This window comes from Ornithorhynchus anatinus, chromosome 2 (genome assembly GCF_004115215.2).
Source record: "Ornithorhynchus anatinus isolate Pmale09 chromosome 2, mOrnAna1.pri.v4, whole genome shotgun sequence".
NCBI classification, from domain to species: Eukaryota; Metazoa; Chordata; class Mammalia; order Monotremata; family Ornithorhynchidae; genus Ornithorhynchus; species Ornithorhynchus anatinus.
This window is the reverse complement of record NC_041729.1, coordinates 145972699-145983733: the sequence shown is the minus strand read 5'-3', so window position 1 is coordinate 145983733 and position 11035 is coordinate 145972699. Positions and strand designations below refer to the sequence as shown.

The window sequence follows — 11035 nt, the reverse complement described above, 5'->3', positions numbered from 1 at the left end:
CTGCTGTGTGACTTTGGGCACTTGACAAATACCACAATTACTATCATTAAATGTTACTATTATTACTATTATTGTTGTCGTTATTATTTCTATTTTATATCCCCAAAGAAATTGGCTTTTTATGTCCCTAGCTTGAATTATTTCTGCCATTCAATCATTCTCCGCAACGTTTCCCCACCACTCCTTAGGTCTCCATGGAGATCACGACTGGCAACAGTAAAATGACCTTTGAATCCTGGATGCTAGCCAGCTACCCCCCCTCCCACCTGCTGCCAAACCCAGAGCCACCCCCCACACACACCCTAAGTGATCACAATGTTTTTAGAGCCTGGCTACACCTTTCCTATGAATTTAAGCCTTATCTGGGGAGGAGAGTTTGCGTAGGTTGATGAAGTTTTGAGCTAGGCCATATAAGGCTATCCAGAATGGAAAGGTCTAAGCCAAAGCGGCAAAGTCGATTCACCTGCACCGGGCAGCTGCGGCGGGGGAAAGAGCCAAAAGCGGATGATCAAGCGATCAAAACGTTGATCAAAGACAAAGGCAGAGACTCGAGTTTTTACTGCGAGGAAAAAGCGGACGGTAAACCACTTCTGTGTCTTTACCAAGAAAACCTTACGGATACACATAACCCAACGACTTTATGAGAGAAGACGGGATGTTCTGAAGAGGATGAGTCCTTGGAGTCTCTGTGGGTCAGAAATGACTGACGGGCATTGGAAGAAGAATATCTAGGATAGAACAATACACTGAGGAGGCCAATCAGTAACCCAGATGAGCTAGTCTTCTAATGTTTTACAGGCTTGACTGAGCTCAGAGAAACACCTTAAAACCCCCATCCTCAGCTGAACTCTTCTGAACCCTCTCTGTCTGCCAGGGGCCTCTGGAGATTCAGTAAAGCAAGCTTTGCTGAGTGTCTCTCACTTTTTCTAACTCAGAAAGAGTGGCGCCACGGTCTTTAACTTCATTTCCACTTCATGTCTCAGAAGGACCAGAAAGTATAAGTACACGATGCAGGAGCAGGCCAACCAATAGAGAGAAAAGGAAACTTCAGGAAAGAAGTTTTGATCACTTTAAAAAAAAATGGGCTTATCATCCTTAAAAACTTTAATAACATTTATTAAGTGCTTATTTAATAAAGGACTTAATTGCAAGCGCTAGGGGAGATACAAGATAATCAGTCAGACACAGTCCCTGTCTCACATGGAGCTGGCAGTCTGAGAGAAGGAGGACAGATATTTGTTTTATCCCAGTTTTACAGATGGTAAAACTGAGAGATTAGTGTTTAGTTCCAGTGAGGGATAGTTGCTGTGTATTCTTTTTCCAGTTTAGTACGATGCTTTAAACATAGAAAATGCTTGACTCCCAGGCCCATGCCCTATCTACTAGGCCATGCTGCTTCTCTGTATCTACCCCAGCGCATAATACAGTGACTGGCACATGGTAAACACTTAACAAATACCACTTAAAAACCCATCTTAAAACTCCCCCTAATTATCTGGCCTTGACCACTTCAATCAAAAATCAACTCACCATATTCAGATATCATTGCAAGACGTAGGGGAATCAATAAAACCATGTACAGTTCACTGATAAAAGTTTCAGGGGATACAGCACACACTTTTGAAGTTTTCCTTGGTGTACATTTGCAACCCTGAGTTTTGGAATCCAGAAGAACCTAGCCGGAAGGAAGCAGAGCTCTAAGGCACTGCGCTAGAGTTTACAAGAAACTCAATTCAGATTCAAAATAAAACTTGTACAGCCCTGTAAACCTAGGCTAATTTTTAGAATTGTTGTACGGAAAGCTTTGTATGGTTTTCAAGATGAACGGAGGAATCATTTGGAATGACAAATTCCTAAATGACAAAGATTGTGTCTTTATGGGACCGTATCTAGCAACAAGCATAAAAACTCAGAGACATAATTGGGCATTTCTAAAATAGAAAGTTAAACTCAAATATTTTTCATCTTATCAAAAAGGAGATTAGAGAGAAGAGTTTGGGTTTTTCAGCTCATCATGCTTGGTTCATATTTCCTTACTGTAGTCCGAATTAGCAAGTGGCAGGAAATCTGCTACAAGTCAAAACTCCCCTGTGCTGGGAAGCAGCAGCACGGGAGAGAGTTGAGGAAAGAGACCCAAGTTGACTGCGCGGAAGGAGGCGATGGCCAACCACTACCAGATTTTTACCAAGAAAACTCTCAGGATCCACTACCAGAACGATTGCAGATGGAGGTGGGACGTTCTCTGGGAGAGAAGGTTTGAGCTCAGTCAATAGCAACGGCCCACGGAGAACAATAATAATAATAATAATAATGGTATTTGTTAAGTGCTTACTGCATGCCAGGCGCTGTACTGTGCGCTAGGGTGGATATAAGCAAATCGGGTTGGGCACAGTCCCTGTCCCACATGGGGCTCACAGTCTCAATCTGCTCGGCTCCATCCCAACTGCCTCCCAACTGCCTGCGGAAAACATCCCACCGTACCCGATCGTCTGACTGCTGCTTTTAACGCAGGGATCCAAGCAGATAATGTGAATTTTGTGGTTGCTGCCGTGTTCAAAAGTGTTTTAGACTGTGAGCCCGTCACTGCGCAGGGATTGTCGCTAACTGTTGCCGAACTGTACATTCCAAATGCTTAGTACAGTGTTCTGCATGTAGTAAGCACTCAATAAATACTATTAAATGAATGAATGAATAAAGGAAATAGTATGGCCTAGTGGAAAAGAACAAGGGCCTGGGAGTTAGAAGAACATGAGTTCTAATCCTGGCTCTGCCACTTGTCTGCTGTGTGACCTTGGGCAAATCACTTCACTTTTCTGTGCCTCAGTTACTTCATCTATAAAATGGGGGTTAAGACTGTGAGCCCCACGTAGGACAGGGAGCGTGTCCCACCTGATGATCTTGTATCTACCCCAGAAGTTAGAACAGTGCTTGACACAAAGTAGGTGCTTAATAAATACGATTATTATTATTATCCTTAATAAGGGCTGATAGAAATGGAGCTGCCACCCCCTTCTTTCCCCAGGTGAAGTTGAGGGACAGCACTTTTGAATTATTTCCCATTATCTCTTGAGACTTTAAACACAGTCAGGCAGAGCAAATGGCAAAGAGAAAGGAAAAGGGCACCTGTAAAACAGAAAAAAAACAGGAATAATTTCTACCAGGATAAAATTGGATTCGTCCAGTAGAACGTGCCCTACGTAAACCTGCTCCGCAGGCCCCTGTAACTAGCAAAATAAACATGCACAGTGATAAGAGCAACTTTCTTTGCTTTCCATTTTTGAAAATCTATTCCAGTCTTCTTGATTTGAAAACACAATGCTCTTTTAAAGAATTGCAAAAAAATCAGGCTTGGTTATCGACATCGCCCTTCTTCCTTTTTTTTAAATCTCTAAATACTTGACCTTAAATTTGTACTTTTTGAATTTTGTTCTATTTTTGTAAAATCACTTTCCAATCACACTAAATCAGTCTGAATTGTATTCCTGAATCTCAGTGTCAACACCATCTTCCATAACCGCATATCAACCAATCAAAAGGCTAGAAACCGGTGGTATCCCAAAGCCTACATTCTTACTCAAAAAGAGAATAGGATAATTCTGCATCACTAGCAAATCAATCGATCAATCATCTTCAATGAGCACCTACTATGTGCGGAGCACAGTAATGATAATAATGTTGGTATTTGTTAAGCGCTTCCTATGTGCAGAGCACTGTTCTAAGCCCTGGGGCGGATACAGGGTAATCAGGTTGTCCCACGTGAGACTCACAGTTAATCCCCATTTTACAGATGAGGTAACTGAGGGCCAGAGAAGTGAAGTGACTTGCCCACAGTCACATAGCTGACAAGCGGCAGAGTCGGGAATCGAACCCATGACCTCTGACTCCCAAGGCCGGGCTCTTTCCACTGAGCCACGCTGCTTGGGAGAGTATGATATAACGGAGACAAGAGACATATTCCCCACCTACCCACGATGAGCTTACAGTCTATCGGAGTCTAGCCAAGTCCAGCACAGTTTCCCGATCAGTTACAGAAAATGTTGTCAGTCAACAGCACTGAATGATTACCTACTATAATTCAGTCAATCCATCAGGGGTATTTATTGAGTAGTGACTTTGTGCTGAGCACTGTACTAAGCACTTGGGAGAGTAAAATAGAATAGGTAGACATGACCCCTACCCTCGAGTAGCTTACCATCTAGCAATGGACATTGCCATAGTGCAAGTGAGATGACCGCAATCATGCTATTGGAAGGATCTCTCTCTTCTTTGTTGAAATCCTTGCCTAGTTCTAGATGCTACTATGACTAGTACTAATATTAATACTAATAATAATCAATAATATTTATTGAGTGCTTACTGTGTGCAGAGCACTGTACTAAGTGATTTGGAGAGTACAAGAGAACAGAGTTGGTAGACACATTCCCTGACCATAACCAGGTCTCGGGAAATAATTATACTATTTCTTAAGCGCTTATTTAGTACAGTGTCCAGCTCACAGTAGGAGCTCAGTAAATATTCATTCATACTTGGAAAGAAACAATTCAGCAACAAATAGGGACAATCCCTGCCCACAGCGGGCTCACAGTCTAGAAGGGAGAGACAGGCCTCAGTAGCATCAATATAAATAAATAGAATTATAGATAATAATAATGATGGCATTTGTTAAGTGCTTATTATGTGCAAAGCACTGTTCTAAGCGCTGGAGAGGATACAAGGTGATCAGTTGTCCCACATGGGGCTCAAAGACTTAATCCCCATTTTAATAATGTTAGTATTTGTTAAGCGCTTACTATGTGCAGAGCACTGTTCTAAGCGCTGGGGAATCAGGTTGTCCCACGTGGGGCTCACAGTCTTCATCCCCATTTTACAGATGAGGTAACTGAGGCACAGAGAAGTGAGGTGACTTGCCCAAAGTCACACAGCTGACAAGTGGCAGAGACAGGATTTGAACCCATGACCTCTGACTCCCAAGCTCGGGCTCTTTCCACTGAGCCACGCTGCTTCTCTAAGAGCACACCTCCTTTACACATCATTAATAAAATACATAGAATTATAAATACATATATCCACAAATGCTGTGGGGCGGGGTGGGGGTAGAGCAGAGGGAGCGAGTGGGGCCGATGGGGAGGGGAGAGGGAGCAGAGGAAAAGGGGGATTTAGTCTGGGAAGGCGTCCTGGAGGAGGTGAGCTTTCAGTAGGGCTTTGAAGGGGGGAAGTGCGCTCGTTTGGCGGAGGTGAGGAGGGAGGGAATTCCGGGCCAGAGGCAGGACGTGGGCCAGGAGTCAACGGTGGGACAGGCGAGAACGGGGCCCATTGAGGAGGTGAGCAGCGGCAGAGGAGCGGAGTTTGCGGGCTGGGCTGGAGGAGGAGAGAAGGGAGGTGAGCTAGGAGGGGGCAAGGGGATGGACAGCTTTGAAGCCAAGAGTGAGGAGTCTTTGCTCGATACAAAGGTTGATAGGCAACCACTGGAGATTTTGGAGGAGGGGGGTGACGTACCCAGAACGTTTCTGTAGAAAGGGAATCCGGGCAGCAGAGTGAAGTATGGACTGAAGTGGGGAGAGACGGGAGATTGGGAGGTCAGAAAGGAGGCGATGCAGTCATCCAGTCGGGATATGATGAGAGACTGTAGTAACGTGCTAGCCGTTTGGATGGAGGGGAAAGGGCGGATCTTGGCGATGTTATGAAGGGGAGACCGGCAGGTTTTGGTGATGGATTGGATGTGTGAGGTGAATGAGAGAGCAGGGTCAAGGATGACACCAAGGATGAACCGATCTATCACTAATGATACTGTTGGTATTTGTTAAGCGCTTACTATGTGCAGAGCACTGTTCGAAGTGCTGGGGTATACAGGGTAATCAGGTTGTCCCACATGAGGCTCACAGTCTTCATCCCCATTTTACAGACGAGGTAACTGAGGCACAGAGAAGTGAAGTCACTTGCCCACAGTCACGCAGCTGACAAGTGGCAGATCCGGGATCAATACTATTGTTAGATTGATTGCCAAGGGGTAGACACTAGATAACCAGATTGGACACAGTCCCCGTCCCTCTGGGGAATCAAAATCTAAGGGGGAGGTAGGGTTTCAAGAGGGCTTTGTCTCCCTTTCTAGACTGTAAGCTCACTGTGGGCAGGGAATGTGTCTGGTCATTGTTATATTGTAATAATAATGAATAATGTTGGTATTTGTTAAGCGCTCACTATGTGCCGAGCACTGTTCTAAGCGCTGGGAGAGATACAGGGTAATCAGGTTGTCCCACGTGAGGCTCACAGTTAATCCCCATTTTACACATGAGGTAACTGAGGCACAGAGAAGTTAAGCGACTTGCCCACAGTCACACAGCTGACAAGTGGCAGAGCTGGGATTCGAACTCATGACCTCTGACTCCCAAGCCCGTGCTCTTTCCACTGAGCCACGCCGCTTCACTTTCCCAACACTTAGTACAGTGTTCAGCTCATAGTAAGAACTCAATCAATACGATTGAATGACTGAATAAGTGAATGATGAATGAATATGAGGAACTGCTATGGTCTGGTGGATTTGAAGGGACCATGGGAAGGTGTTCCAGGCAAGGGGACGAGATTCATCAAGCAAAAGAAGGCAGGAGAGGTGAGAGTGAGATTCAGTGAAAAATCTCACTCGGTAGGAGCCAAGTGATCCAGGCTGGGGATTAGCAGGGAAAGAGGCCGAGTAATTCAGAAGGAGAGAGGCGGTGGAAAGCTTTGAAGTTGGTGTTCAGGAGTTTTTGCCTGATGCATAGGGAAGTGGATTGGAAGATTTTAAGAGGAGAGATATGAACAGAACAACATTTTAGGAGGATGATCAAAGCTGCCGCAGAGTGCCGTATGAATAGGAGGAGAGAAAAGTTGCAGGAAGCATCGAGGCCATTGAGCGGAAGCTAATCAGGAGACGACAAGGTCTTGAACCAGTGGTTTAAATGGAAGTGGCGGCCATTTGGTTGGAAAGGGAGGGAAAGACACGTCCTGTCTCCAGCCCAGAATGCCCGCCCTCTTCATAGCCGACAAGCGATCGCTCTCCCCACCTTCAAAGCTTTATTAAAAGCCCACTTCTTCCAAGAGGCATGGCTCAGTGGAAAGAGCCTGGGCTTCGGAGTCATAGGTCATGGGTTCGACTCCCGGCTCTGCCACTTGTCAGCTGTGTGACTGTGGGCAAGTCACTTCGCTTCTCTGTGCCTCAGTTACCTCATCTGTAAAATGGGGATTAACTGTGAGCCTCACGTGGGACAACCCGATGACCCTGTATCTCCCCCAGCACTTAGGACAGTGCTCTGCACATAGTAAGCGCTTAACAAATACCACCACTATTATTCCCCAACCAAGCCCTCATTTTCCCTACTCCCTCTCCTTTCTACGTCACCCTTGCGCTTGGATTTCTACCCTCCCTTCATCCCCACCTCAGCACCACCGCATTTAGGAACATATCCATAATTTATTTTAATGTCAGCCTCCCTCTCCAGACTGTAAGCATCTCCTAACTGTTACATTCTACTCTGTGCACAGTAGGCGCTCACTTCATAAGACTGATAAATCGATCAAGAAATACTATGGAGAAAGAAGCGGTAGGAATGACGATGGTAATTCCTAGCAGAGAAAAGAAAGTTAAGATGCATGGATTTAGGAAGGAACAAGAGGAGTTCATCTTAAGGCACCTGCACTGCGCCCTGTCTTCCGCGTGACTTTGGGGAAGTCATTTCACTTAATCTGTGCCTTGGTTACCTTACCTGTAAAATGGAGATTGAGTCTGTAAGCCCCACAGGGGACAGGGAATGTGTCCAACTTGATTTGCTTGTCTCCATCTCGGCGCTTAGTACAAGACTTGGCACATAATAAGCATTCAACAAATACAATCATTATTACCTGCAGGATATCCCTGGGTCGATGACCTGGAGGAAAGAAAAAACACGAGCTAATATAACAAGACAGAAGGCTCCTTGAAGACAACAGTCATATCTACCAACCTTATCATATTACACTCTCCCAAGTGCTTAGCACAGAGCTCTACACAATAAAGACCACCGATTTTTTTACCCCAAGTGCTGGGGTAGATACAAGCTAATCAGGTTGGACACACCCCCTGTCTCGCATAAGGTTCACAGCCTTAATCGCCATTTTTACAGATGAGGGAACTGAGGCACCGAGAAGCTGTGACTTGCCCAAGGTCACACAGCAGACATGTGGCAAAAACAAGAATAGAACCTAGGTCCTCTGAATCCCAGGCCTGTGCCCTTTCCAATAGGCCATGCTGACTTCTCAATTGATTGATTCACTGATTGATTGAAAGAGTTGGGAAAGGTGAGGTAGACCTGAGAGTCGAAAGCACAGAGGCGGTGGTTGAAGCTTTAGGAGTGGATGGACTCCCCTAGAGAATAGGAATAGCGTGATAAAGAGAAGCAGCGTGGCTCAGTGGAAAGAGCATGGGCTTTGGAGTCAGAGATCATGGGTTCAAATCCCGGCTCTGCCACTTGTCAGCTATGTGACTTTGGGCAAGTGCAGAGCACTGTTCTAAGCGCTGGGGGAGATGCAGGGTCATCAGGTTGTCCCACATGAGGCTCACAGTCTTCATCCCCATTTTACAGATGAAGGAACTGAGGCACAGAGCAGTGAAGTGACTTGCCCAGAGTCACACAGCTGACAAGTGGCAGAGTCGGGATTCCAACTCATGACCTCTGACTCCCAAGCCCGGGCTCTTGCCACTGAGCCACGAGACACATTCCCTGCCCACAACAAGCTTACAGTCTAGTACTCTCCCAAGCGCTTAGTACAGTGCTCTGCACAAGTAAGCGCTCAATAAATACCACTGATCGGTTGATGGATGGATTGATACAATCTCCATTCTCAAGGCACTTACAATCTAGTGGAACAAGGAAGTACCGTAACATCTGTCCTCAAGAGGAATAGTTAATAATAATAATAATAATAATAATGTTGGTATTTGTTAAGCGCTTACTATGTGCCGAGCCCTGTTCTAAGCGCTGGGGTAGACACGGGGCAATCGGGTTGTCCCAAGTGGGGCTCACAGTCTTAATCCCCATTTTACAGATGAGGGAACTGAGGCACAGAGAAGTGAAGCGACTCGCCCACAGTCACACAGCTGACAAGTGGCAGAGCTGGGATTTGAACTCATGAGCCCTGACTCCAAAGCCCGTGCTCTTTCCACTGCGCCACGCTGCTTCTCTAAGGTAAGAGGAAAGCCGCAAGATGCTGTCAGGAAACCGAGGGGAGTTAGCACCTCCGAGGGTGGGAAGGAGGCGATCAACACACCAACCGGGTCAAAGGGGGTCAAGAGGTCAAGGTGGCTTTGGGCCCAGGAGAGTCCATTGGACTTGGCTATGAAAGGTCAGTGGTGACTGTTGAGATTGCCTTTCTCGGGAGAATGAAGGAGGTGAAACTTTCTTCTCAGCGAGCTGAGAGAGAGGAAGCGAAATATCGAGTACACACAACCCACTGAAGGTCTTTCATTCATTCATTCAATAGTATTTATTGAGCGCTTACTATGTGCATATCACTGTACTAAGCTCTTGGAATGTACGATTCGGCAACAGATAGAGACAAACCCCGCCCACCAACGGGCTCACAGTCTAATCGGGGGAGACAGACGGACAAAAACGAGACAACTTAATCACAGTAAATAGAAACAAGGGGATGGACACCTCATTAACAAAAGAAATAGGGTCATACAAATATATACAAATGAGCACAGTGCTGAGGGGAGGGGAAGGAAGAGGGGAAGGAGCAGAGGGAAAGTGGGGAAAGAGGGCTTAGCTGAGGGGAGGTGAAGGGGGGCAGAGAGGGAGCAGAGGGAGCAGAGGGAAAAGGGGAAGCTCAGTGTGAGAAGGCCTCTCGGAGGAGGTCTTGTCTTATGCTGTCGAGTCATTTCCAACCCAAAGCCATTCCGCGGACACATCTCTCCCAGAACGCCCCACTCTCCATCCGCAATCATGCCGGTAGTGGATCCGTAGAGTTTTCTTAGTAAAAATCTGGAAGTTGTTTACCATTGCCTCCTTCAACGCAGTAAACTCGAGTCGCCGCCCTCGACTCTCTCCCATGCTGCTGCTGCCCAGCACGGGGAAGTTTTGACTTGTAGCAGATGGCCTTTCACTCACTAGCCTTTGGCCACGCTAGGAATGGAACGGACAGGCCTCTGCTCGACTCTCCCTCCCGTAGCCGAGACTGGTAGAGGACTGGAAACTCTCCAGGGGCCATCCTGAGAGGATCCATTGGAGGTGCCTGGCCAGTAATGTGGACAGGGAGAGATGGGGTGTCTTTTTCAAAACAGGAAAGTCCTGAGCATCTTTAAAGGGAAACGCGGAGGAGCCAACAGAGAGTGAGAGAACGATGAAAGGAGAGAATGATGATGGTGAGAAAAGAGGGAAGGAGGGGAAGTGCATAAAAAGAGAAGCGGTGTGGCTTAGTAGCTAGAGCACACGCCTGGTCGTCAGAAGGGCATGGGCCCTAATCCCAGATACACCCTTTTCCATCAGTCAATCAATTACACTTATTGAGCACTGACTGTATGCAGAGCTCTGCACTAAGCTCTTGGGAGAGCAAAATATGACAATAAACAGACACATTCCCTGGCGCGGCGAGCTTACAGTCTAGAAAGGAAGGCAGCCGTGAATCTACATGAATATATTACAGATATAACAAGTGAATTACAGGTCCGCCGCGTGGGCAGGTCACTTCTTTTCTCTGTATCCTAGTTACCTCATCTGTAAAATGGGGATTAAGACTGTGAGCCTTATTTGGGAGAGGGACTGTGTCCAACTTGATGTTTGCATCTACCCCAGCGATTATACAGTGCCCGGAACATATTAAGTGCTTCACAAATACAGGAAAAACATAGCTGTGATGATGAAAAATCCACAATATGCTGATAGTCAGCCACTGGGTGTCACTGCACATCTTCATTCCTGCTTTTCCAGAAACTAAAAATTCATCTCTTCCTCCAACGAGTCTAGAACGTAGCTGGCCCCAGAAAGAAGGAAGAAAATTAGAAGAATCCACTCTTAAAAGTTCT

The 11035-nt window shown here is 46.2% G+C and overlaps 1 non-coding gene across 1 annotated transcript; it reads right to left on the bottom strand.

Annotated features, from left to right (window-relative positions):
- Positions 1-10094: 10094 nt before the first annotated feature.
- Positions 10095-10232, bottom strand: LOC114809457. Its single transcript, XR_003757241.1, has one exon. It is a non-coding gene; the product is annotated as a small nucleolar RNA SNORA7 (small nucleolar RNA).
- Between the last annotated feature and the right edge of the window lie 803 nt (positions 10233-11035).